The sequence below is a fragment of the Phoca vitulina genome, unplaced genomic scaffold (assembly GCF_004348235.1).
Source record: "Phoca vitulina isolate PV1807 unplaced genomic scaffold, GSC_HSeal_1.0 scaffold17, whole genome shotgun sequence".
Taxonomy (NCBI): Eukaryota; Metazoa; Chordata; class Mammalia; order Carnivora; family Phocidae; genus Phoca; species Phoca vitulina.
The window spans coordinates 13,127,529-13,155,221 of record NW_022589720.1 but is presented as its reverse complement, the minus strand read 5'-3'; the positions used below and the strand labels follow the sequence as shown (position 1 = coordinate 13,155,221).

Genomic DNA, 27,693 nt, shown 5'->3' with positions numbered 1-27,693 from the left:
GCTGGACGCTTTCAGTGTCACCTAATGTGTCTTCATGACAGTTCACAAGACAGGAAGTCGTAGCCCCATTTATGAGACAAGGACACCAAAACCTGGGTAAGTTACTTGACCAAAGTGATGGAGGAAAGATTTCTGTGGCCATCCCTCCCCAGAGCCAGAGGCTGATCTCCATATTCTACTGCATCCTCTGTCAGCCAGCTTCTATTTCCTTTTCTAGAACATGACCTTGTAAATAGTACATAGGCAAAGAAAGGTACAGTTAGAATTTAAAGTAAGAATTTAAAAATGTTTCATCACATGCCAATAATGAGGAAGCAAACAGGACTTTGGTGTCCCCACGGTGCAAGGCTGTGAGATGGTCAGAGCCCTAACTCAATGTGGTAGGAGGGACGGTCTCCATGTTGAAGAGACAAGTTAGGCTTTTTGTGACTGAAATGTGTTTCTTTTCTCTTATTAAAAGTTTACTTTTAATATTGGTAAAGCTTGTTTTCATCACAACAAATGAGGCTGTATTTTTAGTAAAAATATGTTCATCTCTGTCATATCAACTAATTTTTTTCTTGGCAGAGAGTTCCTCTTTATATGTAAAAGAATTAAATCTTAGGAGATGATATGGCACCACTGGAAGAAACAATGGACTTTGAGCACACCAGTTCATCTTGTAGGCCTGTTTCCTTACTGGCTAAAGAAAGTGAGTAGGCTTACTTTACAGCTGGGCTAATCCAAGACTGTCTGGTGATAAATCAGTGGAACAGAGTAGAGTCCAGAAATCAGACTCACATGTATGTGACAACCAGTTTTCACCATAGGTTCAGAGGCAGTTCAGCGGAGAGAAGATGGCTTTTTAACAGGTAGTGCAGAAAAGTTGAATATCCATATGCAAAAATATAAACTTAGATGCATACCTTGCATCATATATAAAAATTAACTCCAAGGGCCTTTAAACAGGCCCAAATGTAAACTTAAATCTATAAAATTTCCAGAAGAGAACACAGGAGAAAATCTTCATAACCCCAAATTAAGGAAAGATTTCTGGGATACAAGACTATAGGCATCATCCATAAAAAAAAAATTTTTTTTTTTAAAGATTTTATTTATTTATTTGACAGAGAGATAGAGAGACAGCACAAGTAGGCAGAGTGGCAGGCAGAGGGAGAGGGAGAAGCAGGCTCCCCGCTGAGCAGGGAGCCGGACGTGGGGCTCGATCCCAGGACCCCAGGATCATGACCTGAGCCGAAGGCAGCCGCTTAACCGACTGCGCCACCCAGGCGCCCCCATAAAAGAAAATTTTAACAAATTGGACTTCATCAAGATTGAAAAACCTTTGGTCTGTAGCAGACGGTATTGAGGGAATGAAAAGTCAAGGCATAGACTGGAAGAAAATACTTATAAACTGTATATCTGAAAAGATCTGTATCCCGAGTATAGAAAGAACTCTTAAAACTTAATAAGAAAACAAGCAACCCAAGTTTTAAAAGTCCAAAGGATTTGAACAGATACTTCAACAAAGATAAACACATAAAAAGATGCCCACCATTGTTAGTTGTTTGAACTGCAAATTACAGCCACAGTGAGATACCACGACACTTACTGGAACAGCCAACATTTAAAAAGACCATACCAGGTGTTGTGAAGATGTCGAGGAATAGCAACTCTCATATTCTGCTGGTGGGAAGGAATGTCAGATGGTTACAACCATTTGCTAAAACAGATGGGCGCAGGTTTTTGAAAAGGTAAACATACACCACCATGTGATTCAGCCATTCCACTCCTAGGTATTTACCCAAGAGAAATGAGAGCATATGTCCATACAAAGTCTTGTGTAAGAATGTTCATAGGAGCTTTATTGGTAAGAGCTAAAACCTGCCCATCATCAGGTGCATAGATGAGTAAATTGTGGTGTATCCATCACTGCTCTATAATAAAAAGGAATGAGTTATTGATAAACTAGCAAGTAAAACAACCTGGATGAATCTTGAAATAATTATGCTGAATTAAAGAAACCAGACAAAAAATAGTCATGCTGTATGACTCCATTTGTATAAAAATCTTAAAATGCAAACTAATATATTGTCACAGGAAGCAAATCAGTCCTTGCCTTGGAAGGGACGGGGGTGATGCCAGGAAGGGCAGGAAGGAAGGAAGGATTCAGAAGGGCACCGGGAACTTTAGAAGGCTGATGGCATTCTTCATTATAGTGATTTTGGTGATGGTTTCATGGGTGTATACGTATGTCAAAAGTTATCAAATAATGCACTTCAAATATGCAGTTGATTGTATGTCAATTACACGTCATAAAGCTACTTAGAATAAAAGCCAGTGGGTACAGGAATCAACAGTAATACTTGAATGAGAGCACAAATAGAAGTAGGAGCTGTTCTGCTCAGAAGCCAGCAGGAATTGCATTGTTTTCTGCAGATAATTCCAGAACTTGTTCTGACACCGTTCCATATTGCTGAGATATCCCTTTCATGTGTGTTGTGCAGCATGTATTTCTTTTAGTTGAAATAATTAAAAGGTCCTTTGACTTCTGAGAATAATGTATTTCTCATTTTAGAAAAATGCCTTAGGGAGGCACAGTGCAAAGGTGGACAAGCATGGACCTGACTTCTGAGCTGAGTTTCCTGTGAGATGGTTTTTGGCCTTTCTTGTTTGTATGTCATAAAAACAGAAACCAAAGATGACTGGATGCTTGGGACAACAGGTTCCACTGACTCTAAGACAAAGGTCTCCCCACCCCCAGGCCAGCCTTCTGTCTTTCACAAGCTCTGAACCTGCTTCGGTATATGGAGATGAGCAAAATGAAAAATCCATGTGCTTTAACACCCCCACCTGCCGCCGAAAAGCCTTCAAGTAGGATGAGTCAGGTAGCGTGTTTTGTTTTGGTTTTTTCCTAGTACCTTTTACTAATCCGCTGTGACAGCAGAGTGATGGTCGCCCTGGGCTGGGCTGGATTTCAAAGAAGGTGACCACGTAGGTGGGTAGGTGTTTTCAGGTGGGCATTGGAAATGTTCTGTATCTTGCTTCCGATGGTGGTTTCAAGGGTGTAAACAGCTGTTAAAACTCACCAGATGTTGTGCTTTAAAAATGCATACAGTTTATTCTCTGTAAATCATATCTTGATAAAGTTGTTATTTTAGGAACTCCACACATTTCTGCCTTCAGCTCTCCGCCCACGGCTTCAGAAAACAGTGGACCCAACACACGCACCCCCCAATTATGTCTTAATAAAATAATCCTATTGTTGCCTCCCTGAATCATTTCTTCCTAGGAAAGAAAGAAATCCTTGTAGTTGCTGTTTCAGCCGTAGACCTATAGATTAGGTTTTTTTGTTAAGCTTGGATACTGTTTGTTTATATCTTGTTTCTAAGGGCAAAGTCAAGGTGAAATTGAGGCAGTTTGTTTTAGCTAATGAACTACACAAGAGTGTGATTATTAGTCCTGTCCCTTCAAACATGCTAGCTCTGGGGCAGGGCACGGACCAGGGTGGTGGTCTATCCTGGAATCGCTCAAGCACAGGGATGCCATATAATAGATACTTGTTTACTTGTCACTTGACTGAATTGATGTTTTTCCCCCCTTTAGTTCTGAATCACCCCTGTTAGACAATCCTCTCCTCCCTGATCCCCCAGCTGACACCAGGGTCGTCCCTGCTTGGTTCCGTGGAATGTGGATGAGCTGATAGATGCGGGGTGCCCAGCACCCATGGCTTGTCTGGAACAGGCATACTGCTGTCTCTCTTCTCCTTATCCCTTGCATTTAATCATCAGTTAGCTCCAAATTATTTACTAACAAGCCTAAATCTTTCCCAGATCTGATCTTCCTACAGTGAAGGAGTGACTTACTCACCTGTATGTGTGCGAATTTCCTGAACGGATTGGAACCAAAGAGTTTCATCTTCTCAATTTTTAGATTCTTCCCATAATAATTGAGATCGTGGTAGAAGTGAATGCATTATTAGCCCTGTGTCTCCAGGTGACAGAAACATTAATCCTGAGCTCTGAGTCAAGCCTCATCAGCTCTGCCCCTTTAGGCAGATACACTCTGTCCTCTCAAGTTTGATCAATTCTTGACTTCATAAATGACTACTCAATAAACAAGCATAATGAGGTAATTGACTTGCTCCTAAGAAGGGGCTTAAAATGCACCAATAAGACAGCAGTCATTGCCATAGGAAATAAAACTGTGTTGGTAATTTAATTTAGTTGGGAGATCCAGGCCAGATTGAGGAAGCTGTTCACTTTGGGTCCCTAGATTCCCACTAAAAAGGGCCCCAAAGAACCGATTTTTGTAAATTTACTCCCTGAATGCCTGTCCTAACCAATGAAGCAGTCAGGAATATAATTTATAATGCATTTTACATCTTAAAAAAATCATTTGAATGTGTACTTCCCTTGGGCAGAATTCTTATCTGTTCATTTAAAAGTATCCTACACATTTCTACCCTGAGCAAATGTTACTTTGAAGAGAAAAGTTATGTTAGGGGCTCCTGGGTGGCTCAGTCGTTAAGCATCTGCCTTCGGCTCAGGTCATGATCCCAGGGTCCTGGGATCGAGCCCCGCATCGGGCTCCCTGCTCAGCGGGAAGCCTGCTTCTCCCTCTCCCACTCCCCCTGCTTGTGTTCCCTCTCTCGCTGTGTCTCTCTGTCAAATAAATAAGTAAAATCTTTAAAAAAAAAAAAAAAAAAAGAAAAGTTATTTTAAAACATGCCATTCAATTCAGGCATATTTGATAAGTGGAGAATCTGGTACCAGTAATTATTTGACATCTAAATGGTGAATAAAATACTCATAAAATTTTGACAGTTACTCAAAACATGTTCAAGGCAATGAGGAGATGGAACCTGCCTTAAGTGATAGTGAAGGGACGTGACAGGACACTGGTACTAGGACAGTTGTCTTTCTTGGTGGTTGTTGGGAGGGGACCAGGGGGCCCGGGGACAGGGCAGCAAGCAGGAGGAGGTGAGGCTGGGCACTGCAGGACCAGGGGCTGCCTTTTGACCTTTCCTGTCTGGCTCACTAAGTCCCCGCCCCTAGATTATGAAACATGTTCTGGAAATTGTTTCCAGAGGGCACACATCTCTTTGGTGACAGCTTATTTCTGGATTCCTGGTGCAAATGCCTGGCCTCTGATGACATTCAGGGGTGTGTTTCATGGCCCATCATCTGATTAGTCACTGAATGCCAAGGACTCTCCCGGCTGGCTTAGGGTCAGAGCACGTGAGCACAGGAGGAAAGAAACTTGTTGATTTCCCCCAGGCTCCTTCTAACAGACCCTGCCTTTAGGTCTGGGGTCCCCCTTTATGGATGTCTGCAGCCCCGTGGAAGTGAAATGCTGGGGCCCTTCCCAGAACAATGCTCTTTCAGCAGAGCTCTCTGAGTCTCCTTGTGGTGGAATTTCAAGCTTTATGTCTGAAGAGATGATTTCAGTCACCTCTGAAAAATCTTGGAAAAAAAAAAATGAGCCTGTAACAGATTCTTACAAAGAGTCCTCAGCTTTGCTTTGAAGAAGAGTGCTTTCATTCCGTTTTCAGTTCTGGGGTGAGGTACTTCGAGTTGGGACATCCTGCTTAGATAGACTGGAGTTCACATCTTTCTCTACATTACTGTGCTCACCTATAAAATGGGTGTAATAATAGGAACCCCTTCCCAGAGTCTTGGGGAGGCTAGAATGAACCCAGCATATCCAGCATTTAACCCAGGATGGCACGTGTGCAGTTCATCTGGACTGTCACTGTCTCTGTCACTGGTCATCTTCTGGGAGAACTGAAAAAGCCCCTGATGTGCAGCCACTTCCATGCTCACAGCAGGACTCCCCAGGGGAGCCAGGAGGCACACTAATCCCCCAGCTGCCCAGAGCAGTCACCTCCCAGACGCCCGGAGCCTGGCGGCTTGGTCTTTGGAGTTGGGAGCCAGGCGCCATCTGCTGGGTTTCGGGTAAGGCGGGTGGGGTGGTACTCGAGTTTCTGAGTCTGCTCCAAGGCCAGGGGCCGCGCAGCGTGGGCATCTGGTCCTGATCTGGGCCCTGCTTGAACCCTGTGTCTGACCTCACACTCATCAGTTAAAATGAAGGGGCTGAGTTGATCCTGTGCTCCTTCCCGAGAACATACTGGAATCTACCAGAGAGCTGAATTCCTCTATATTCTGGGACTATCCTGAGGACTGAGGATTCCTGTGCTTTGTCCACCTGACATTTGGTCCAAAAGCAGCGGCCCCTGCCTGCAGTCTGAGAGAGCCGTCCCCAGGCAGGGGTGTCACTCTCTCCTTGGCCTGCGCAGGTAAAGGCCGGGCCGTGGGAATGCACTCTGCTGCAGGCTGCAACCCGCTTCGCCTGCTCTCTGCACAACCACCGCCCCCCACATCCATGCCTCACACCATCCTTTCCCTTTAAAGAAATACAGCCTTTGTTTGATCCGTGGTCCTAACCACACACCGTGCCCCATTCTCGCCCACGCCCCACGCTGTAGCTGCTGCAGATGTTAGCAGCTCTCCGCTTGGCTGATGAGGCCTGGACGCCCCAGGCTGGCAGCTTCCGGCAGAGGAGAGGAGGCATTTCCGGAACAGGCTCCGAGGCTCCCTGCCTGTCGCTTCAACCAGCTCTTTTAACAGGTACCCGGCCCTGGGCCAGTCACAAAACCTCCAAGCCTCATTTTGTCACTTTTAATCCGTGGGAAATGCTGTTTAATTTGGGCGTCGTGGTGAGGATTAAAGCACGGGAAGAGCTGCAGGGTGCCTGGCCCCTCGGTAAGGGCTCCGGGAGTAAGAGTGGTTCCTGTGTTTGTCCGGCTGTCTGAGGCCAGCTGGTCAGTCCTGCTCAGGGCGTACCCTCATGTTCTAAGGGACAAGACAGGCAGAGTGAGATTGGCATGGGGCTGGTCAGAGGAAGAGTAGGGAAGGATCCAGAAGGGCTGTCAGTTGAGATCAGGCCTTTTGCCATTTTGCACTATTGTGGCGTGAGGTGCAAAGTAGAGCCCCTTTTCTGACCACAGATATGCTCTCCCCTACTCCGAGGGCTCATCTTGGGGGGGCCCCCAGGCAAATCCATATTTAAAAAATATCCTTTTAGTCTGCCTGAATGCTCTCCCAAAACAAGAGTCTGAGGTGAACTCAGAAGCCCATAGTTACAAGAGAGTCCAGCTCTAATTTGTATAAAACACCATCTCAGGTACCCTTCTTTGGTTTGGCGCCTTCAACACTGTGCACGGATCTCCAGGCTTCTGGAGAGAGAGAGAGAGAGCAGAGAGCTGAAGGAGCCCGTGATGATCCGCGTGTTTTCCACGCAGCATACCCTGACACGTCTGTGGAGTTCGTGTTTTCCACGGGGATGAGGGAATAAAGGACGTGAAATGGGACACATGTGTCCTGAGACCTGGGTGTCTTGGTGGCGCCTTGGGAGAGAAGTTGAATGTGTTGGAGTGTTGGTGAGCCCAGGTCCCAGGGTTGAACCAGCTTGGTGATTTTAGGTTTTGTGAGGCGATCTCTTGTACTCATAATCCTGTCACCCTTCTCACCACCGTGAGTAATCAGATTCTTCATATTTGAAGGCGAAAGGAGCGATTTGGGTTCTGTCAACACTGTCCAGCTTCGGGGCGTTTTGTGAGAGCTTCTCTCTGTGAACCGACGAGTGGTTCACTGATGTCAAGGCCACCTCTGGGGAGAGACAGGTTTCTTCTTGAAAGCTGGCCTGCAAATACCCATCCATCCCAGCCTTTGGATGGTCCATTTCGAGCAAGAGAAGTGAAATGGGTGGGCGGGAGAGGTGAGCTCCAAAGGAGATAAAAGTATGTACGCCACTGTGCAGTTTTAAATCAGTTACACATGGCAGCTAGCACTTCCGTCAGCGCCAACGCAGTGTGCATTCAGAAACGACAACCCCGTTTGGTGGAGGGCTCTCTCTCTGCACGTGGAGTCACTGAGATCAAGTAGAGCATTCAGATCTTGTAAGGACTGATGCTGATGGTAAATACATTTGTGTACATTCGAGGGAGAGAGCGAGAAACAAAAAAACAGTATAGGCTCTCTAGTTTAAATGCTCCTTCCTTAGGACCCAGCTTCTCATAGCCTCTAACAGAATGGGTCTTTCTAGGCTCACTTGTTTAATATCCAGCTTCTCTAACACCCTGGGAGCTCCATGAAGCTGAGACCATGCCTCCTTTTCCACTCCTGTATGCCCAGGATCCAGCACCGTGCCTGGCACTTAATAAGTGCTCAGTAAAAATGCCTGGTGAATGAATGAGCCATCTGTCTCCCTTAAAGAGACCATCATTTCCAGAAGAAAGATGATAGCAGAAGACATTGCCTTCTGGACTTTCGGCAGGGATATTTTATCAATGAGGCAATCCCTGGTACAGCATATAATTTGGAGGGGGCTTCTACTCTTAGCAAAGTAATACAATGGAGTTTCTGAGTCTTGTGTGAAAAGTGACTAGTAAAAACTCAGAAGAGGGAAATGAGAGCTGGCTGGAATTGAAGTGTGAATGTTGCTCTGAGTACAGAAATACCCGGGCTACCCCTTCTGATTCATTCACACATTATCACATGATTGTCTTGGCCTTGATAAGGTTGGCTGGAATAAGCAGGGTAATCTCTCCTCTCTACCCGCTCTATACATCATCGCTCTCCAGCAGGGCTGGCCCAGCGTGGAGCGGTCTGCACTTCAGATGATAACCTTGGGGAGCCTCACTCCACACGGCTTCAAACCAGCAGGTAGCTGGTGTCTCGGTTCTTAGAGTATGCGTAGACAGTGTAGTTCTCACACATAATCGAAGTCTCAGCTACTCTGAACATACTCTGATGCTCATTTTTTGTTGTTGCTGTTGCTGTTGATAAAATGTTCTTTATTGTAAATCAGTGGGTGTAGGGAAACTATGTCCTTCTTTTTGGCTGCCCAGACCTTTTTGAAGGACTTTCCCACGAAGAGAAATTTTCTGCTTTGGGAGACCCTGCCTTCCCACAGCAGAAGCTGGAGCTCACTTTCTGAGGCTTCCTTGAAGCTAGGAGGTAACCGTGTCACCCAGCTCTACCAGCCAGATGCACGGACGCCATTTTGAATTATGAAGCTGGTAATGAAGAAAGCAGGCTTAAAGGAATCCATTCTGGTGAGGGTGGCAGTCAAGACACGCTTTCTACAAGGTTGTGGTGGTGAGAGTTCTAGAGTGTCCAGTGTTCTGTGGGCTGCCCAGGTGCATCCACTGGTATTTCTGATGGAGCAGTTCTGTGGTGAGATTTTGGTGGCATTTGTGACCTGGTTTTCTGGCCCGTCTAGTCTCCCTGAGATACCCTTTTGTGAATTCCTTTTCTGTTCAAACTAGTGAGAATAAGTCAGCCTTACTTGCCATCAGGAACCCTGGATGATTCTGTGGGTCATTCAAGTCCTAGACCATGAGGGTGTGAAATACCACCATAATCACCTTGGGCTCCCTGTTAGCCATCTGCCGGTTACCATATAGACAGTTCTCCTTCCTTTCTGAGCATCAGTCAAGAAAGGCTTAGACCTAGAGACATCTAGGTTGTTCTGCCTTTGTGTTAGTTCCTCCCCAGTTGAAATTTGGCATTTGTCCTGGGAGGTGGGGAGGAATGGGGTAACGATCATACTCTTGGATTAAACAGTTAAGAGAATCTTGGACTTTTGGTGTTCATCTTGTCAGCCGCTAAAGTATACATTTCAGTCTTTTGCAAATTCCTTTCAACTCTAAAGTCTAGAATCCAGGATGAGCATCTTTCTAAAATTCCTTCACCTTTTTCCAGATCTTTCCAAAGTGCCACATGCAATGAATTCAGATAACATATTGTATAAATTCATGTTTGTGTTTCTGTTGGGATTTGCTATTAATTTTGTGGGATAAAATGATTCTAAATTATCTATCTTCAAAGTTACATTATTTTAAATTTTACTACAGTCTCTTCCATGAGCTATGTTGTATGAGCTTGAATAGTTTACAAAACCATGATACTGATGAACAAGGAACCCCTATTGCATATTCAAGGCTGACTTACACTGTGGTCACTCCAACTATAACTGCACACAGAGAATTCATGCAGTTATCTTCATGTTCAGATAATTTGCAGAATTTCTTGAGAAATATGCAAATCATACAGGTACACTTTGTAAAAAAATTTTTTTAAGATTTTATTTATTAGAGGGGCACCTGGGTGGCTCAGTCGTTAAGCGTCTGCCTTCGGCTCAGGTCATGATCCCGGGGTCCTGGGATCGAGCCCCGCATCGGGCTCCCTGCTCCGCGGGAAGCCTGCTTCTCCCTCTCCCTCTCCCCCTGCTTGTGTTCCCTCTCTCACTGTGTCTCTCTCTGTCAAATAAATAAATAAAAATCTTTTTTTTTTTTTTTTTAAGATTTTATTTATTTATTTGAGAGAGAATGAGAGACAGCATGAGAGCGAGGAGGGTCAGAGGGAGAAGCAGACTCCCCGCCAAGCAGGGAGCCCGATGCGGGACTCGATCCCGGGACTCCAGGATCATGACCTGAGCCGAAGGCAGTCGCTTAACCAACTGAGCCACCCAGGTGCCCCAAATAAAAATCTTAAAAAAAAAAAAAAAAAGATTTTATTTATTAGAGAGAGAGAGTGTGAGCTAGAGGAGTAGCAGAGTGGGAGGAAGAGGAAGGGGGAAAGAATCTTAAGCAGACTCCACGCTGAGCACAGAGCCTGACCCTGGGCATTGATCTCACAACTCCAAGATCATGACCTGAGCTCAAACCAAGAGTCGGACGCTCAACCAACTGAGCCACCCAGGCACCCCTGTAAAATATTTTAAGTGGTATCTAGGTAACTGCTTTAGCCTTTCCTTTATTGTCTGCATGGAGACCCAGCATGAAGAAATAAAAGGGGGAAAAAAAAAAAAACCTTTTGAACACTAACAAGTAAATTGAGATGAAACCCCTGATGTTCTAGAAAACTGCATTATCACCTTGACACCCAGAGACTCAAGTGACAAGCCAGTGACATTTAATGTCATTGGGTCTCCATTGGCTATCAGGGTACCTTGTGTGATCTGTGTCTATTTTTTAAGGGAGATTTCCAAGGCCAAGGGGGACATGGGTCCATTCCCTCCCTCCCAGCAATCCATGTACTGGAACAGGGTCTGACACATTCCCTGATGCTCTCCTAACCAATGGCACTTCCTCGGGTGGCAAGGAGACTTACAGCTGGGGGAAGCCTTCTTAATCAGGTTGCTCACTGCTTGTGCTGGGAAAGAGAAGCCCAACTCAGAGCTGCACACTGCCTAATTTGTTAAGAGAAACCCTGTTTAATGCTTGGTGAGTGGAACTTCCTATTCACAACCCCTTCAGTCCCCACTGATGATGCCTCCTCCGTGGCCATCAGATGTGCCTGAATTGTCTTGTTTCTGCCTGGAGTTCCCCTTCTCGCCCCCAACCCCAGCACTTCCTTCGCTGTCACTGAGACATCACTTTCCAGGGAAGCCTTTCTGCTCACCACACCCTCCAGGCCTATCTCTCATGCTCACCTTGTGATTCCATGTCACTCTACACTTTCCCGTCCTAATACCACTGATCACATTGCTCTGTAATCTCTTGTTGATTTGTCTCACTTACACTTGGGGATGATAAGGACCATTTCTAATCTTTGCCCTCCTAGTGCTTGGCCTGCAATTGGCATTAGTAAATGAATCAGCCATTTAACCAAACTATGTAATTAATAAGATCTATGATGAGTCTAGAACTGTGGTATGAGCAATGGGTGGTTTAAGAGAAGGAAAACAGCCCTGGCTCAGCCATTGACAAGCTCTGTGGCCCTGGGCAAGGTACTTTGCCGCTCAACCTCGGTCTCTGTAACTGTGTACCTTCCTCAAGACATTTTAAGGATTATAAGAAACAATTAACTGAAAGCACTTGGTACATAGTAAACATTCCTTAGCTGCTGTTATTATCATCTGTCATCAAAGGGTGGGCTGGCTAGCAGGATTGAGGGACCCAAAATGAAGGAACAGGAGATCTGAAAGATTGTTTCTTTCATTCATCATTCATTCATTCATTCATTCATCCATCCATTCCTTGTGTTGATATTCTGATGAAAGTCAGAGAAAGGAAAGATCATAGTGATTGGAGAGAGCAATGTGGAAAATGTGAGATTGAAACTCTTCATCTCTTGGGTGTTGTTTTAAAGCAAACACTTAAGTGGGACAGTCAAAATGCCCACACTCTTCCCAGTGTTATGCATATGATTATATTCTCACTCAATCTGCTATACCAAATCCGAATCCAGTCCACTTTACAACATCATGTATGCACTGAGTCTTCACAACCGTATGAAGTACTACTGTTATCCCACGTTACAGATAAGGAGACAGGCACAGAAATGTTAAGGGGCTTGCCTGAGCTCACACAGCCAGCAGGTGGTAGGGCCAGCGGCAGACCAAGGCAGGCTGGCTCCAGGGGTCATGTGGCACAAGTGCCCCTCGGACCACGTGCACCGTGCCCGGCACAGTGAGAGGATCGGGCACCAGAGACTGCCCTTTAGTGGTTCACTGCTCAGGCAAGGAGTTACAACCCCCTTTGTGAAGTAAATGAGATTGAGAAACAGAGCCGAGGACTCTAGCCGGGGTGGGTTTCCTGGAAGCAGTCGGTGCAGTGGACATGAAAGTACAGCGTGTTTGTGAGGATCACCCGGGAAGGGAGGATGAAGAGGAGTGGGCAGAGGGGCCGTGGAGCTGCCAGACGGCCTGGCCTTCTGGGGCAGGGGGGACCATCTCAAGTGATGGCGGGGCAGGGGAGGGGAATACAGAGCACAGCCCTCTGGACGCAGGTCGAGCTACATTAGGCTGTGCTTGGACTTGATTGAGGTCGAAGATGAACCTGACCACCATGCGAGATAAACATGAATGGGGGAGCCTGAGGGTAGTGCCTGTGCTCCCAAAGGACACTTAAGGTTAAACTGCACTCTCTACCTTGTGCCACCTCCGGGTGGACGGACAGAATGTGCAATGATGCAGTTAAGGGCATGAAAAAAGATTCGCTCAAGTAGCTGCAGCAGCTGGGAACTCATCAAGATGCTGGTGCTCTAAGGTTCGGCTTGCTGTTGAACGTTGCCGCCAAATAGTCCTCAGGTGTCTTCAGTGGGATGGTGATGTTATTAAATCAGATGTTGATCCGTGAAAAGAGTGTTTCTGGTTTGTTAAATTACCACACTGTCAGGGAGGGTGGCTGGTTTGATTTGCACCTGAAATGATAAGAGGCTAATTATATGGCAGGGTGACCCACAGGGCAGGGGACGATCTCAGTCATAGCAACACAATATTTATCTGGACAGCAGACAGTCAAGCTGCTAATTCAAGATGCAATCTTTTCCAGGGACTCAGCCAATGCAATAAAAAACAACTTTCCCCGTTCCTCACACAGGCACCCGCTGGTTCTCGGAAATACAACCACAGGTTATTTCTTGTCAGCTACTGATGTAAAACGTATTTACTGATGACCTTTTTAATAAGTATTTTTATATGAAATAATCACCATTTAAAAAGTCTGATCAGTGACAGGTCACCAAAACACAGAACCCCAGAAATCTTTGCTTTCTTTTGTGTACTTTAAAAGTAGAATTTCAGACTTTATTTCTTTTAATTTGTGGATTTTATCTGATTACAAAAGGAATGCATACATGGGAAAAGTTTTGCAAATATACAAAAGAAAGCAGACAAAAGAAGAGAAGCCTAGTATAATAATATACCATATTTACTATAATATACAATAAATATAATAATCACTAGTAATATTGGGGTAATAGTTCCTTCCAGGTAGTTTTCTTTGATTGATTATAGACAGACACATATTCTCTTATAATTTGTGGAGCTGTGCCTGTGTATAAAATACAGGAGTTGGCAAACGATGGCTTGCAGTCATTCTCATTTATTGTCTATATTACAACAGGGGAGTTGAGTAGCTGTGAAGAGACCATATGGCCCACAAACCTGGAAATATTTACTATCTGACCGATGACAGAAAGGTTTCTCACCTGGTTTACTATGCAGGGCGTCCTGTTGCCTTTAGAACTGTGTGTTCTAGTGAGTAGATGGAAGTTTTCCTTGTTTCCCCTTGTCCCTTATTCCTGATGGACACATTCAGTCCATCAGTAAACCTGCTTGGCTCCATTTCTAGGATGTGTCCTAGACACCCCTTGCCCCCGTCATCCCCTTGAACCTGTGCCGGCTCTCATCCCTCACTGGCTGCCTCTCCTCCCTTGATCACAAAGAACTGGTCTCCACACACCAGCTAGAGCTAGCTGTTTCGATGATTTCCCATTCCACCCAGAATGCAGCATGCGCCAACACTGGGGGACCTCAGATGTGATCCCCGCCTAGCTGCCAGGATCCCGCGAAAGCTTTTGGCCATCTGGAATTTATGAGCTTCCAGGCATATAAATTTAAAGGGTCCAGTTTGGGGTGCCTGGGTCGCTCAGGTGGTTGGACGTCTGCCTTTGGCTCAGGTCATGATCCTGGGGTCCTAGGATCGAGCTCCACACCGGGCTTCCCGCTCAGCGGGGAGCCTGCTTCTCCCTCTCCTTGCCTCCCCCCACCCCCTGCTCATGCACATGTGTGCGTGCTTTCTTTGTCAAATAAATAAATCTTAAAAAAAAATGAAGGGTCCAGTTTTCTACTCATACTAATTGTAACCACTGTAAAATCACTGTTTGCTAATTTAGTTATGTTCAGCATATAAAATCACATCTTATTTACATCCCATGTTAGCTTGAAAATGCTCCTTTTCCTGTTCTCCCTTCATGTCCATTTGATCGAAACTAGGGCCACTTTCTGAGAGTAACATATTTGCAGAACAAGTTGTCACTCCTAAGTTGTGATGGAGCACTTTAAAAAATCAGTCACTGGAAATCGTACCAACCAAGCTATAAACAACTATTTGGATCAGTTTTTTTTTTTTTTTTTTTTCGTTTTATCTTTTTTTCTCCAGTCTTACTGAGATAGAACTGAGCTATAACATTGTATAAGTTGAAGATATACAACATAATGGTTAGAGATATGTATTTTTGCAAAATGATGACCACAAATCACCTGCTATAGTTACAAATTTTTCTTCCATGGGGTGAGAACTTTCAAAATCTCCTCTCTCCACAAATTTACAATATAGTATTGTTAACTATAGTCATTATGCTGTGCATTATGTCCCCAGGACTTATTTGTCCTATAACTGGAAATTTGTGTACTTTGACCACCTTCACCCAATCTCTCCACCCGCTGCCTCTGGCACCCACCTCTCTGTCCATCAGTCTTTAAACCATGTGACCAGTTACTATGTTACTTTTTCAATAAATTTCTTTTTTAAAATATTTTAATTCCAGTATAGTTAACATAGTGTTATATATTAGTTGCAGGTGCACAATATAGTGATTCAGCACTCCCATACACCTCATGCTCATCACAAGTGCCCTCCTTCATCCCCATCACCTATTTCACCCATCCCCCAACCCTTTTTAAAATCAATGTCTGAAAAGTGTATTTACAATAACACTTAGCCCCTTCGATTGTGAGGTCACGCCTCCACAAATAATTATGAAATCGGATAAATACCTTTTTCTTTCACTTTATACTGTTACTTGTTTTTTGTTTTTTTTTTTACCAATTCTATCAGGTGACATCTGTGACATCTAAAAGCTTCTCCAACTAGCACTGATGGAAGTCATTTCTGCCATCCTTCTTCCCCGAGCACTTTTCTGTTCACAATAGAGAAATTGAACGTACAACCCTAGTATGACAGATTTAGTTAGAGCACAAGCATGTGGCCACATCCTCTTTTTCAGGGATAATTTCAAGTAAAACCAAGCAAAGCATGTTTTAAAGGGATGACTCTTACCCCGTGGGGGACCCTGAGGGGTACCGCTAGGTCCCCCTTTGGGAAGAACCCTGATTAATGCCTCTCCTAGGAGGAGCCTCACTCTAGTGTTGAGGGTTTATAAACAGTGAAGAGCCTGGGAACACCTGTTTCTCATTTTGGCAAGACTCCCAGTCCATCTCCTTACTTGAGGGCAGTGATGCTTTCATGGGGTCTGAGAAGGGGACTCATCATCCTGGAAAACGTATGTACACATAGTGTCCTCTCTTGCACATCTCTCCGCAGATGGTGCTTCCTGTCCTCTCTTACGGCTTCAGACACGGCCTGTCCTTGCTCTTCACTTATATTTAGGACTTGAGGAGATTTTAAATTTTAACTTGCTCGTGATGGACCCAGATGCTGGATCAGGAGGAGTCTTACCCAAGTCCCTACCCTCCGCAGTTTTCCATACGACTCGTGGTTTCATTGTCTTATGAAGTCAAGTTTGATAGAAACAGTTGGCATTGGTTATAAATAAGAGGCTGGAAAGCAGCATCTGGCCATATGAATCCACTATGGAAATTTATGGTGGACTGTGTATGTGGCGTTGCCATGGTTTGATGCTAAAAAGAGGTGCAGGTAAAAGAAGCCAAGTGTCTCATTTCCATTTTTAAACCGTGAGCTTCCTCTAGTACTCAAAATAGGAAAGAAACATGAAAGGTAAGGACAAATGGCACACGTGGAAAGGAAACCTGAAGTTGATTTCGATCCTGGAAGTTTTATCAGTGTAAGGAAAAAAAAAATGGCAGGTTGTTCCCGGCTTTGATGAGAACATGTTGGAAGTAGCTCACACACGCACTCCGCTCACCTCCAGCAATGCCACTCACACCAAGAAGGAGCATACACAGTCTTGCATATGTCCATGGAGATGGGTGCACAGGCTTTCGTTGCCCTGGGTCAGGCCACCTCTGACCACTGGGTTTGGTCCTGGTGTCGCCTCTTGGCTGGTGCTGGCACAGAGTGAGAAGGAAAAAAGATAACCTTGCGGGGTACTGGGTACACTGCGGGTAACCCCAGGCTCAGTGGCAGAGTGCGGGCCCAGGTTGGGCAGGTTGAGTGGAACGGTGCCACGAGGGCAATGAGGTGGTCTCTCCAGGTCTCTGAAGGGGTGGGAAGAGGAGTCATTGGAAGGGGCAGGCGGGCAGAAACCAGTTTGCAGCTGGAACAATGGGAGCAACGCAATCAATAACCGGGCGCTGGATTATAACCCAAATGATAAGTTCTTATGAGTCCAGCTGAGTCTTCACCGATACAAATGATTGAATAAATAAGTGAATGAGGGAGGGGGACTAATCTACTTTAGGGAGGAATTCCGAATTCTATAGTCACCACTCCCCCATTCAGGAGGTAGAGCTGTGTCCCTGTGCGTCCCTCCCGCCCTCGTGAATGGGAGTTGGACTTAGAGTTGCTTTCAGACTGCAGCATGGAAAGGGAAAAACAATACCTTTATAATGGAGAATCCTGGCAAACACTGCCTTTTCCAAGTGAGCAAGTTCACATCACCAGGGAGCAGTCATGTGGATGTTATGAACCTCTGACATGCTGTGAGGAGAAGGGCCCTTCACGTCCGTGACCTTTTTCCCCTAAAACCCGCAACCTCGGTCTAATGGTGAGAAAAGCATCAGACAAATCCGAATTGAGGGGCATTCTCCGGAATACTTGATACCTCCAAAATACTCCTCAGAACTGCAAAGGTGGGGAAACCAAGGCAAGTCTGAGCAGGTCTCAGACCACAGGAGGCTAAGAAGGTAGGACAACTGAATGCAGTGTGGTGTCTCAATTGGGATCCTGGAAGAGGAAAAGGAGATGGGTGGGGGTGGGAATTGGTGAGATTCAAATGAAGTCTGGAGTTCCGTTCCTAGGGACGTTGCAATGCTAGGGTTTAGTTGTGACAAATGTACTGGGGTCATAAAAGTTGTTCACTCAGAGCAACTAGGTGGGGGGAGGGGGTGTATGGGAGCTCTCTGTATTGTCTTTGTCCCTCTTCTACAAATCTAAAATTCTTCCAAAACTTAAAATGTATTAAAATAAAACAAGTTGGGGTATGCTTATGGGAGACAAGCTCTGGATGCTGGAGGAAACCCATCATAAGGAATTCCTAGAGACAGGAAGTCGGGGATGAACACCATCAGAGCCTCACTGGACTTGGTTTCTCTTCCGAGGTCCTTTACAGTTCACATTTGGATTTGTCTCTCTCTATTTTTAAAGCTCATGGTTTTGCTAGTCACGGACGGGGTTCTACTCATGACCTGATAGACATGAAATCACTACAGGATGCCTTAAAGTTGCTATGAGCAGATCATTTGGAACCATGTGGTGGCCGAAAGGAGGCAAACCATATTTCCGAGAGACCAGGTTTATTATCAGTCCGACAGTGGTTGAGGCACTAAGGAGACGCCGTCCCGTTAGGTTACTGGAGGAATCTGCCCTCTACAAGAAGCGGTTGTGAGGTCTCTTAGGGCCCTCTTCTTTCCCACTTATCAATACCAGCAGATGTTCAGCCTTTCTTGTTGCATCTGCTTCTAAAGGGGCTGGTTCCTTGTCAGAAATGCCTTAAGGCTGTAGGATATTGGCCCGGGAGCACATTTCCCCAAAACCCATTGCCTGGAGGAGAGGTTCTTTCAGTGTCTGAGAGATCTCTCATCCCTCAGGCTGGGTCAGCAGGTGGAACTCACCCAGCCAAGGCCACAGTGGAGCCAGATGGCACGTGGTGAAAAGGGATGAGGAGGCTTTCTGGTCACCCAGCCCATAACCACAAAACCAATGTGGAAATGATGATTAACAATAGTTAATTAATAGTAGGACTGTTAAGCTGAAAACTCTTCATTTCAGCTTGGCTTCTCCACAAAATACTGGGTGAATGTATAGCCAGGAAGCATCTTATCAGTTAAGGAATGAAAAATAAGTTTTAACACTGACATAAGCAAAATGTGATAAAGAGGATCAACATATAAGTCTTATGCAGCCCATAGTTAAACAGCTTATGAGTGCTTTGTCTAGCGTTATATGTTTAAGCTCAAGAGAGGATGTTTGTTTTGAGCTGTGGGCCACTCTTGGAGAATCCCTCCGATTCTTACCATCCACACAGACCTCTGTCTCTGTAACTTGTGGGCTTAGAAATTTTCCATTTCCTGATGTTTGCTAAGAGCATTGGGACCTGCCAGAGTTCTTTCTCTCCTATGGCTATTTGTTCTAAATTTCTTGGAACCAGAGATTCTCTGTTGAGGAACTTCACCCCTGAAATACACATGCGGACTTAGAAGAGAGCTTTAAAGAAGAAAGCAAGCAAGACTATTCAGGATGGGTGTGTTGTGCGGAGGGGCGCTTGAACCAATGAGAACATTTGGCTTTGATTTTTACCAGCGTGTATATTCCTCCTGGAGTTTTAGAATGTTTTGTTGGTTTGTTTTTGTTTTTTCTGTAGGGGAGGTTGGGGATGGATGGGAGGAGCCAGAGAGAAAGAAATCAGCTTGATACAGAGATATGTCCACTGTTTTAAGGAGAGGAGTGGGGGAGTAAGTAGGAAGGAAACCGGTTGCTAGTGACCAACAGGCCCTCAGAGAGGGGATCCCACACCAGAGTTTTTAGAAGCCATGTTTAGCGCAGTGAAGTGGGTCTCAAGACATGCAGGACACAACAGAAAAACAAGCCAGTGCCATAGGGTGCTGTGACGCAGGAGGTCCTAGCACCTGCCCTGTTTCACAGAGTCTTCTCGGGGCTTCCTTGAGCAATAGCCAGACTGCCTCTTCTTCTTCCTGTCAGTGTTTCCCGAGGCTACTCCTGTACTCTGTTCACCACCATTTCCTGCTCTTCTCCCCCATCTTCCCTTACCCCACCCTTCCTGTTGTGAACCCACTGACTACTCAAAAGGGTTACTTGCAGTGTTTACACTTTGCTTCTTGGATTCCAATGGTCATTAACTCCTAAATATCATAGTTTAAAAATCAGCAACCTATGGTGGACACTTGAACAATGTAAGTGTTAGGGGCACCAATCCCCTACACAGTTGATAAATCCAGGTATAACTTTTAACTCTTCAGAAACGTTACTCATAGCATACTGTTGACCAGAAGCCTTACCGATAACATGAACAGTTGATTAACACATATCTTGTATGTTATATATATGTTGTATTCTTACAATGAAGTGCTAGAGAAAAGAAAATGTTATTAAGAAAATCATAAGGGATGCCTGGGTGGCCCAGTTGGTTAAGTGTCCGACTCTTGACTTCAGCGCACATTGTGATCTCAGGGTCATGGGATCGAGCTCTGCATCGGGCTCCATGTTCAGCATGGAGTCTGCTTGAGATTCTTTCACCCTCTCCCTCTGCCCCTCCCCCCTTGCACCGTCTCTCCAAAAAAAAAAAAAAAAAAAAAAAATCATAACAGAAAATACATTTACAGTCCTGAACTGTATTCATCAGAAAAAAATTCACATATAAGTGGACCCATGTTGTTCAAGGGTCGACTGTATAATGCACTTTTTTAAAGCAACATATTTGATCAAAAAGTTAGGACATCAGTATGCCCTCATAGAGGTCAGCATGACAAAGATCTAGCTGGCACAGGACACAACTCTTGAAGGCTCTTGAGTCTTTACCGTGTTCCCTATTAGCCCTTCTACCCCCCAGCTTCTCTTCACTCCTTGACCCCCTTTCTGCTCCTGCCATTTGCTGACTCTTCTCCCAGATTTCTATCCTTCTACTCCTGCCCTTTTCATCCCTCCCAGGCTGGCTGGCTTCTCTAGCATCCCTTGGGTAGCTGCACTCTGTCATATCTAAACCATACTTTCCAGATAGCTTTGCTTCATCATACCACTTTGGGGGTGGGGCACAATTCCACCCATGGCAAGGTCAGATGGTGGGTGTAGCATGGACCGGTTTGGAAAGGTGTGAGCGGCCCTCGCTGACCAACCTGAGTGTCTGTGGCAAAGTTGGGTCCAGCTGGGGTCCCTACTGAGACCAAAATAAATTATGTGACAATCCAGCACAAATTACCAAATTGAAGTTCCAACAAATAGGGGTAAGAAATGGTGAGGTATTGGGTCCAGTTGGTGGCCTGAACAGGTGCCTGGATGAACGTGAAGGGGTCTGTTATTTATCATACCAGGATGTGAGGTGCAGCTGAGGACTCTCCTAGGCTGGGAAGTAGGTTGACTACAGTGATACCCCCAGAAAAGGGTGAAGGTCAAGCAGAAAGCTGGAGGGCAGGGACTTCAGGGGCTCCATGTCTTGGTTTTAGAGTGCCAGCTATTTTTGGATGAAAAGAAATTTGAAGAAAACACTCCGTGTGCTAAGCTTAAAAAAAGTATAAAGATAAAATGGGTAACTGGGTTGATTCTGTTCTCATTATTATGAAAAGAGACTGAGGAAAAAGGTTCCCACTTTCTCTTCCAGGCTGGGCTGTCCAGAGGATCTAGGTCACAGTTTTTCCACTGTATCTTGAGCAACTCTGGATTTTCAAGGACTCGATTCAGGGGTTGCCTTTGGGGGGGGATGGAGGCCATGTTTCAGTGCCCTGCCCCCCCCTTAAACCTGAGTAACTCTTTTTGGTGGCTGTATCTTTTATATACTAAAGTTTGTTATAACATCTGGGGAAAAAAAGTTTTTATTGCTCAGAAAGTCACCGATCTAGGACAAGTCTCAGTATGATTCCGCCAACCAGAAAGCAAGAGAGAGGCTACCATCTTTCTCATTACTATGCATGTTGTGATTGTTCATCAGATTTTTCGTCATTGCTGAGTGGTGTGATTGACACCACATACACATAGGGTCACTTAATCCCTTGATTTTTTTCCCTTGATTTTTTTTTTAATCTAAGAAAAAATGTTCTTTTTCCACTTTATTCCAAAAATATACTGTCTTTGATAGTAGCAAACATTCTCTGTTGGCAACCCTGGAGGTCTTTGGTGGGAGATGAGGAAGGTGGGGAAAGGGGATTCATACATTTTTGAGTCAATGGGTGAAGGGAAGGCTCATGTAGGTTTTCTTTTCCTCCTCCTTTCAACCAATACCTTTCTGTTACCAAAGAGTTAACTCCTCAAAGACAGGGACTGTTACTTGTCTGGCTTGAGAGAAAATCCTGAAGCCTGAGAGGTGTGTTGGGGATGTGCTTTGGAAGGCCTTGTTTCTCAGGTGAAAGAGCAGGGATTTTTTTTTTAGATTATTATTTTTTTTTAAAGATATTTTTCATTAGTGATAGAAGCCACAGAAAAATTCCCCCTCCATTTAAAAGTCAATTTTTTTCTTTTTTGTCTTTAAAAACAAATTTTTTTTCTTATAAGAGCAACTTGTATGTACTTGTTACTGAAAACTATGAAACACAGATGGGCAAAAAGAATAAAATGAAAAATATTCATTATTTCCTTAAGCCACTGAAGAAAACCATGGTTAACACCTCAGTGTAGATCCTTTGAAATGTTTTTCCTTCCTTTTTCACTTCCTTCCTTCCTTGTCTTCTTAGTTTCCCTTTCTTCATACATATCTTTCCAGGTGTTTTCATCAATAGATAAATATATATTTTTACAAAAAAATGTACATTTTTACATAAATGGGGCTATACACCTTTTCTATTTTCTCTTTTTTAGCTAACCATATCATGGAAAGATTTTAATAACACTCTCATCCTTTTTAGCAGCAGCATGGAATCTCATTGCACCAAAATTCAATTAATCCCTTATTGATAGGCCTCTAGGTTGTTTGGGTTTTTTGCAGTTATGAGGATGCTTATATTTATTTTATCTCTACATTTTAAAATTTTTGTGTGATTTATAAGGTACATAAAATATTTACAAAAAACATGACATGACATTGAAAATATATATGACATTGAAAATATATATGCTCGGGGTGCCCGGGTGGCTCAGTAGGTTGGGTGCCTGACTCTTGGTTTCGGCTTGGGTCATGATCTCGAGGCTGTGGGATCCAGCCCCATGTCAGCTCTGTGCTCAGTGTGGAGTCAGCTTGGGATTGTTTCTCTCCCTCAGCTCGTGCAGCACATTCTCTCTCTCTCCCTCTTTCTCCCTAAAATAAATAAGTCTTTTTAAAAAATGTAAAAAAAAAAAAAAAAAAATATATATATATATATATATATATACTTATAACTTATAATCACACCATATATTTGCAGGGCATATACTGCTCAGAAGATTTGATCACAAGCATTTGGTTGCCCTTAACCTAGGCAGCAGAGGAGACCAGACTGAACTAAGACAAAAAACAGAGCGAGCACAGAATCTCAGGGTGGCTTACAAACATAGCTCAGTGTGTTCAAGCTGATGGTGAGTCTTCCCTGTGCATAAGGGAGAGGAAGAGAGCATACAGCTCCCATTTCTCTGCCCCTGTTGACCATTTGGAACATTTCTTCACTTACATAACTTATATTCACTAATAATATCACTTAAAAATACTAGTTTGTTGTGTTCTAGGAGCTAGCTCTACTATGCTTTGTACTATTGCTGAGAAACAGTAATGAACAGGAAGTTTCATTGCCTGCTCTGGGAGGGAGGGATTCAGATAGCAGATATGTAAACAGACAGTTAGATGAGATGTTGCTAAATTTTACGGAGAAAATGCATCAGAGTAATGGAGTTGAGAATGATATGAGGGATTACTTTTCTTTTTTTTTTTTTTTAAGATTTTATTTATTTGACAGAGAGAGAGACAGCGAGAGCAGGAACACAAGCAGGGGGAGTGGGAGAGGGAGAAGCAGGCTTCCTGCCGAGCAGGGAGCCTGGTGTGGGACTCGATCCCAGGACCCTGGGATCATGACCTGAGCTGAAGGCAGACGCTTAACGACTGAGCCACCCAGGCGCCTGAGGGATTACTTTTCTAAAAAAAAAGAAAATGGGAGAAGAAATAGAAAAGCTTCAGGGAGGGGCAGATTGCAGAGATGGTGGGTCCTTTTTGGATTTGTTTTTTGGAGATACGTGTGGGACTTCCGTGAATTAAAAGATAAGCCAAGGCACATTATAAATTTTAAGAGTTTATATGTGCAAAAATCAGTCTGAATCAGGTGGCACCAAGCTGGAAGTGATTAGGAGCATTCCCCCAACAGGAGCCAGGGGAAAGACTTTGGGAGAGACTACTGGAAACAAAGCAAGGCAATTATTTGATTGACTGTCACTCAAGTGGTTGCCTTACTCGGGAAAGCCTATTGGATGCTTGCAATTGGTAATCCTTAGGTTAACCTTGAGGCATTTATAGACTTACATTTTGGTTTGCTAACGCACGATGCTAAAGCCTGAGAACCCTCTCAATCTAAAGGTCTCCTTGCTTCACACAGCACAGGTTAATTAAGATGGTTAGTAATCAGTGGTGTGCGGGTAAATTTTGAACAACTGGCTTACAATGGGTAGGGATGAGGTGGCTGATTTGTAGCATTTGCTAATTTCCATGGTGTAAATGCTCCCACCATGGCTGACTCAAACTACCTACTTTATATCACTGAACAGGAGAGGGAAGAGATAGGAACAGTTTCCGTAAGCTGGTTAGAGGCGGCTCCTGTGCACCACAGCTAGTGGGTGGTAGGACCTATGGGCTTGGAATTCTGGAGTGTTTCTGGTGGGGGATATAGGTTTGGGCACTGAGGTAGGGGTTAAAATCTGGGAAGAAAGAGCTTTCTAGGGAGATTGTATAGCATGGAAGGGGAGGTGGGCAGTGTTAGAGCGCTAGGACTGTGCTCGCAAAGTGTGTGGGTCCCCTGCCAGCAACATCAGCAGCATCTGGGAGCAGATTCATGGCACATCTCTGGTCTGCAGAATTAGAGTGGCCAAGGGTGGGGAAGCCCTACCCTCAAGATCACCAGTATTGGAGAGCCAGTTAGAAGAGGGGCATCTAGAGAGACTGAGAAGGAATGTTGAGAGAGCTGGAGTTGCACACAGAAAGTGGAGTCTTTGAGCCAGGCATGGGGACAGTGGCAGGACAGAGGGACAGCAGTGCCAGGGACATGGTGGGGGCAGAAGGTAGGTTGTAATTGGTGAGGAGTGATGACCACAGACCACTGGTTAGGACCTTCAGCTGTAAAGAACAGAAGACAGAGCTTAGTAACTAGAAGGAGATGTGTGGTCAGTGATGCAGTTTCTGGGAGAGGCCCAGATATACTTGTGGCTGAAGGAAAGAGCCAGTAGAATTCGGGAGGGTCCTGAACCAGCAAGTTGGAGATGGGATAGGGGTGCCTGGGTTGCTCAGTCGGGTAAGGATCTGCCTTCAGCTCAGGTCGTGATCCCGGGGTCCTGGGATTGAGCCCCACGTTGTGTCGGGCTCCCTGCTCAGTGGGGAGTCTGCTTTCCCTCTGCCCCTCCCCCTCTCGTCATCTCTCCCAAATAAATAAAATCTTTAAAAAAAAAAAAAAGAAAAAAGGAGATGGGATAATTGGTGGCATAAATTGGAGAAGTGAGGAGGGGAGGGGATCAAGAACTTGGGACCCAGCCTGGCCTTGGAGAAGTTACTTATAGGATCTTATTCTTGTCTTCAGAGGCTGGAGGGAAGGAGGGATGGAGAAGATATTAGCATATGGACTAAATGTTTCCTGGACTCCTCTAGTACTGTCCTATTCATTGTCTTGTAAATCTCTACCCTTTATCCTTTTGATTAAAAGCAATTCTGGGGGCGCCTGGGTGGTTCAGTCGGGTATGCGTCTGACTCTTGATTTTGGCTTGGGTCATGATCTAAGTGTCGTGAGATCGAGCCCCGTGTCTGGGTCCATGCTGGGCGTAGAGTCTGCTTAAGGTTCTCTCTCTCCCTGTCTCTCTGCCCCGCCCCCCCCCAAAAAAAGCAATTCTGGAAATGTTTCTGAAACAGTTGGTAAGATTGTGTTAGCCAGTCTGTTCTCACAATAACTTTTGTTTTATATCTAACTTAAACCAATTTTGGCAGAGAAGTAGAGAATTAAAGCTCTAGAGCTGTACAGACCACTAGAAATATAATGCAAGCTACATATATAAATTAAAATTTCTAGAAGCCACGTTAAATAAAAAAGAAGTGAAATTAATTTTAAGAATTTATTTTATTTGATCAATATGCCCAAAATATTATCATTTCAACATGTAATCAATATAAAAATTAGTAACGAGATATTTTACATTCGTTTTTTTTCTACTGCGTCTTCACAGTCTGTACCAGCCACATTTCCTGTGCTCGGTGGCGCCATATTGGATGGTGTGGCTCTGGAGGGTCCACACGGTTTGTAGCACTGAATGCTGAGAGAAGAAATTAAAATGTGCCTATTCTTAAGATCAAACTCTAGAAGGCTTCCTCTGAGCTTTCTTGCAGCTAGGCTGTATCCTTGGGTATGTTCTTAAGAACCCAGTTTTTGGTTTATTTTTCTTAAATTTTTATTTAAGTAATCTCTATACCCAACATGGGGCTTGAACTCACAACCCCGAAATCAGTAGTCGCCTGCTCCTCTGACTGAGCAGCCAGGTGCCCCCTCAAGGACCCAGTTTTAGCAAGAATCCTGTCAGGTCATTTTAGCGAGAATCCCTCCCCCTTGATATCTGATGACCCTCCATCTCTGACCAAATTCCTCATCTCCCAACACCCCCAGGTAATTTCCCATCAGCCTGGCCTGCCTTCAGCAAGAATTCTGTTAGGGCAGCTTAGCAAACAATTACCCTTCCTGTCTTAGTAATTTTCTGTCCACCGATGACTCCCCCACTCCCGCACCTGCACCCACTATTTGGCCATTCATGCTAACATTGCCCTGTTATCTCCAAGAGAGGGAGAGTCCCTCCTATTGTCTCTGATAGAAAGTTCCAGAGCCTTAGTCAAAGCTGTTACAGAAGAGTGGGAAGAAAAAACTGAAACCAATGATTATGTGAAAAGAAAAAGGAGTATCAAGAAAAGTAGACAATTACCTTTGATATGGCAATGATTTTCTTAGCTTGTATACTATATGATTAAACTGCAAAAAAAATGTTTATTTAACGTACATTACTAAAAATGCATACATATTCTGGAAGAGTATGGATACAAGAAAATTTGAACTATGGAAGTGTCTGGCCACTTCCACAAGGAGCTTTTCCCAGAATGTATGGGCTCTGCTGTCTCTTCAGGTGGAGGGGTGACAAGGATACTCTGCACTGCAGTCTCTCCCGATCTGTCCACAGTGGGTCACCTAACTTTGCGGGGTCCCTTTTCCAGAGTCTGAGAATGTTGGAAAGCTTCTGGGGCCCTCAGGGTCTCTCCCATGTGTGTGTGCCGTGAGCCTTACATTCAGGATGTCCAGTGGATTTCAGGTCAGCAGTTACGGGGAACCCTTGTAACCACAACACCCCCCCCCCCACAGGGCTGAAGGTGTCCCCAGTGCCAGGAAGCCCCCTGCCCTGTCAGCCACAAAGCTTCACTCTGGTTTCTGTTATCTGTACCATCCCTGTTTCCCCTCCTTGCCCTTGTGAATTTCAGAAATTAACACAAATATACCTGAAGGGGGAATCCGTGGTTGGAGCAAGTCATTTAAAAATGCGTGAAGGAGTGCTTAAAGGAAGTATTTTAATAAATATTTCATGGTAGTAACGAGGATCTGTTACAACACTAATCATGTAATTGTCCTCTAACACTGAGAGACGGATTTCAGAAACGTATGCAGTTCTGTTCTAAACAGCAACTTAAGTTTGACAACAACTGCACTCAGATATTAAAAAAATAAATAGTAAAACAGGAGTTTAGGAGAACAAAAGGTAAAATTAACAGGATAGAACTGTTAAAACAAAGAGTTAGATCCTAGAATTAGCTTTTTGTGGTTGAGAACTTTAAATAAAAGTGTTGAAATAGTCTCACTGATGATGTTTTCAGTGTTTGAACTTTTCAGTTCTTTAAACATGGAATTTCTCACAACAGCACCCAT

The 27,693-nt window shown here is 44.5% G+C and overlaps 1 protein-coding gene across 1 annotated transcript in view; it reads left to right on the top strand.

The window, feature by feature from the left end:
* RETREG1 (reticulophagy regulator 1) overlaps positions 1–27,693 on the top strand; it is a 127,042-nt gene that overhangs the window by 59,059 nt on the left and 40,290 nt on the right. The window lies entirely within an intron of this gene.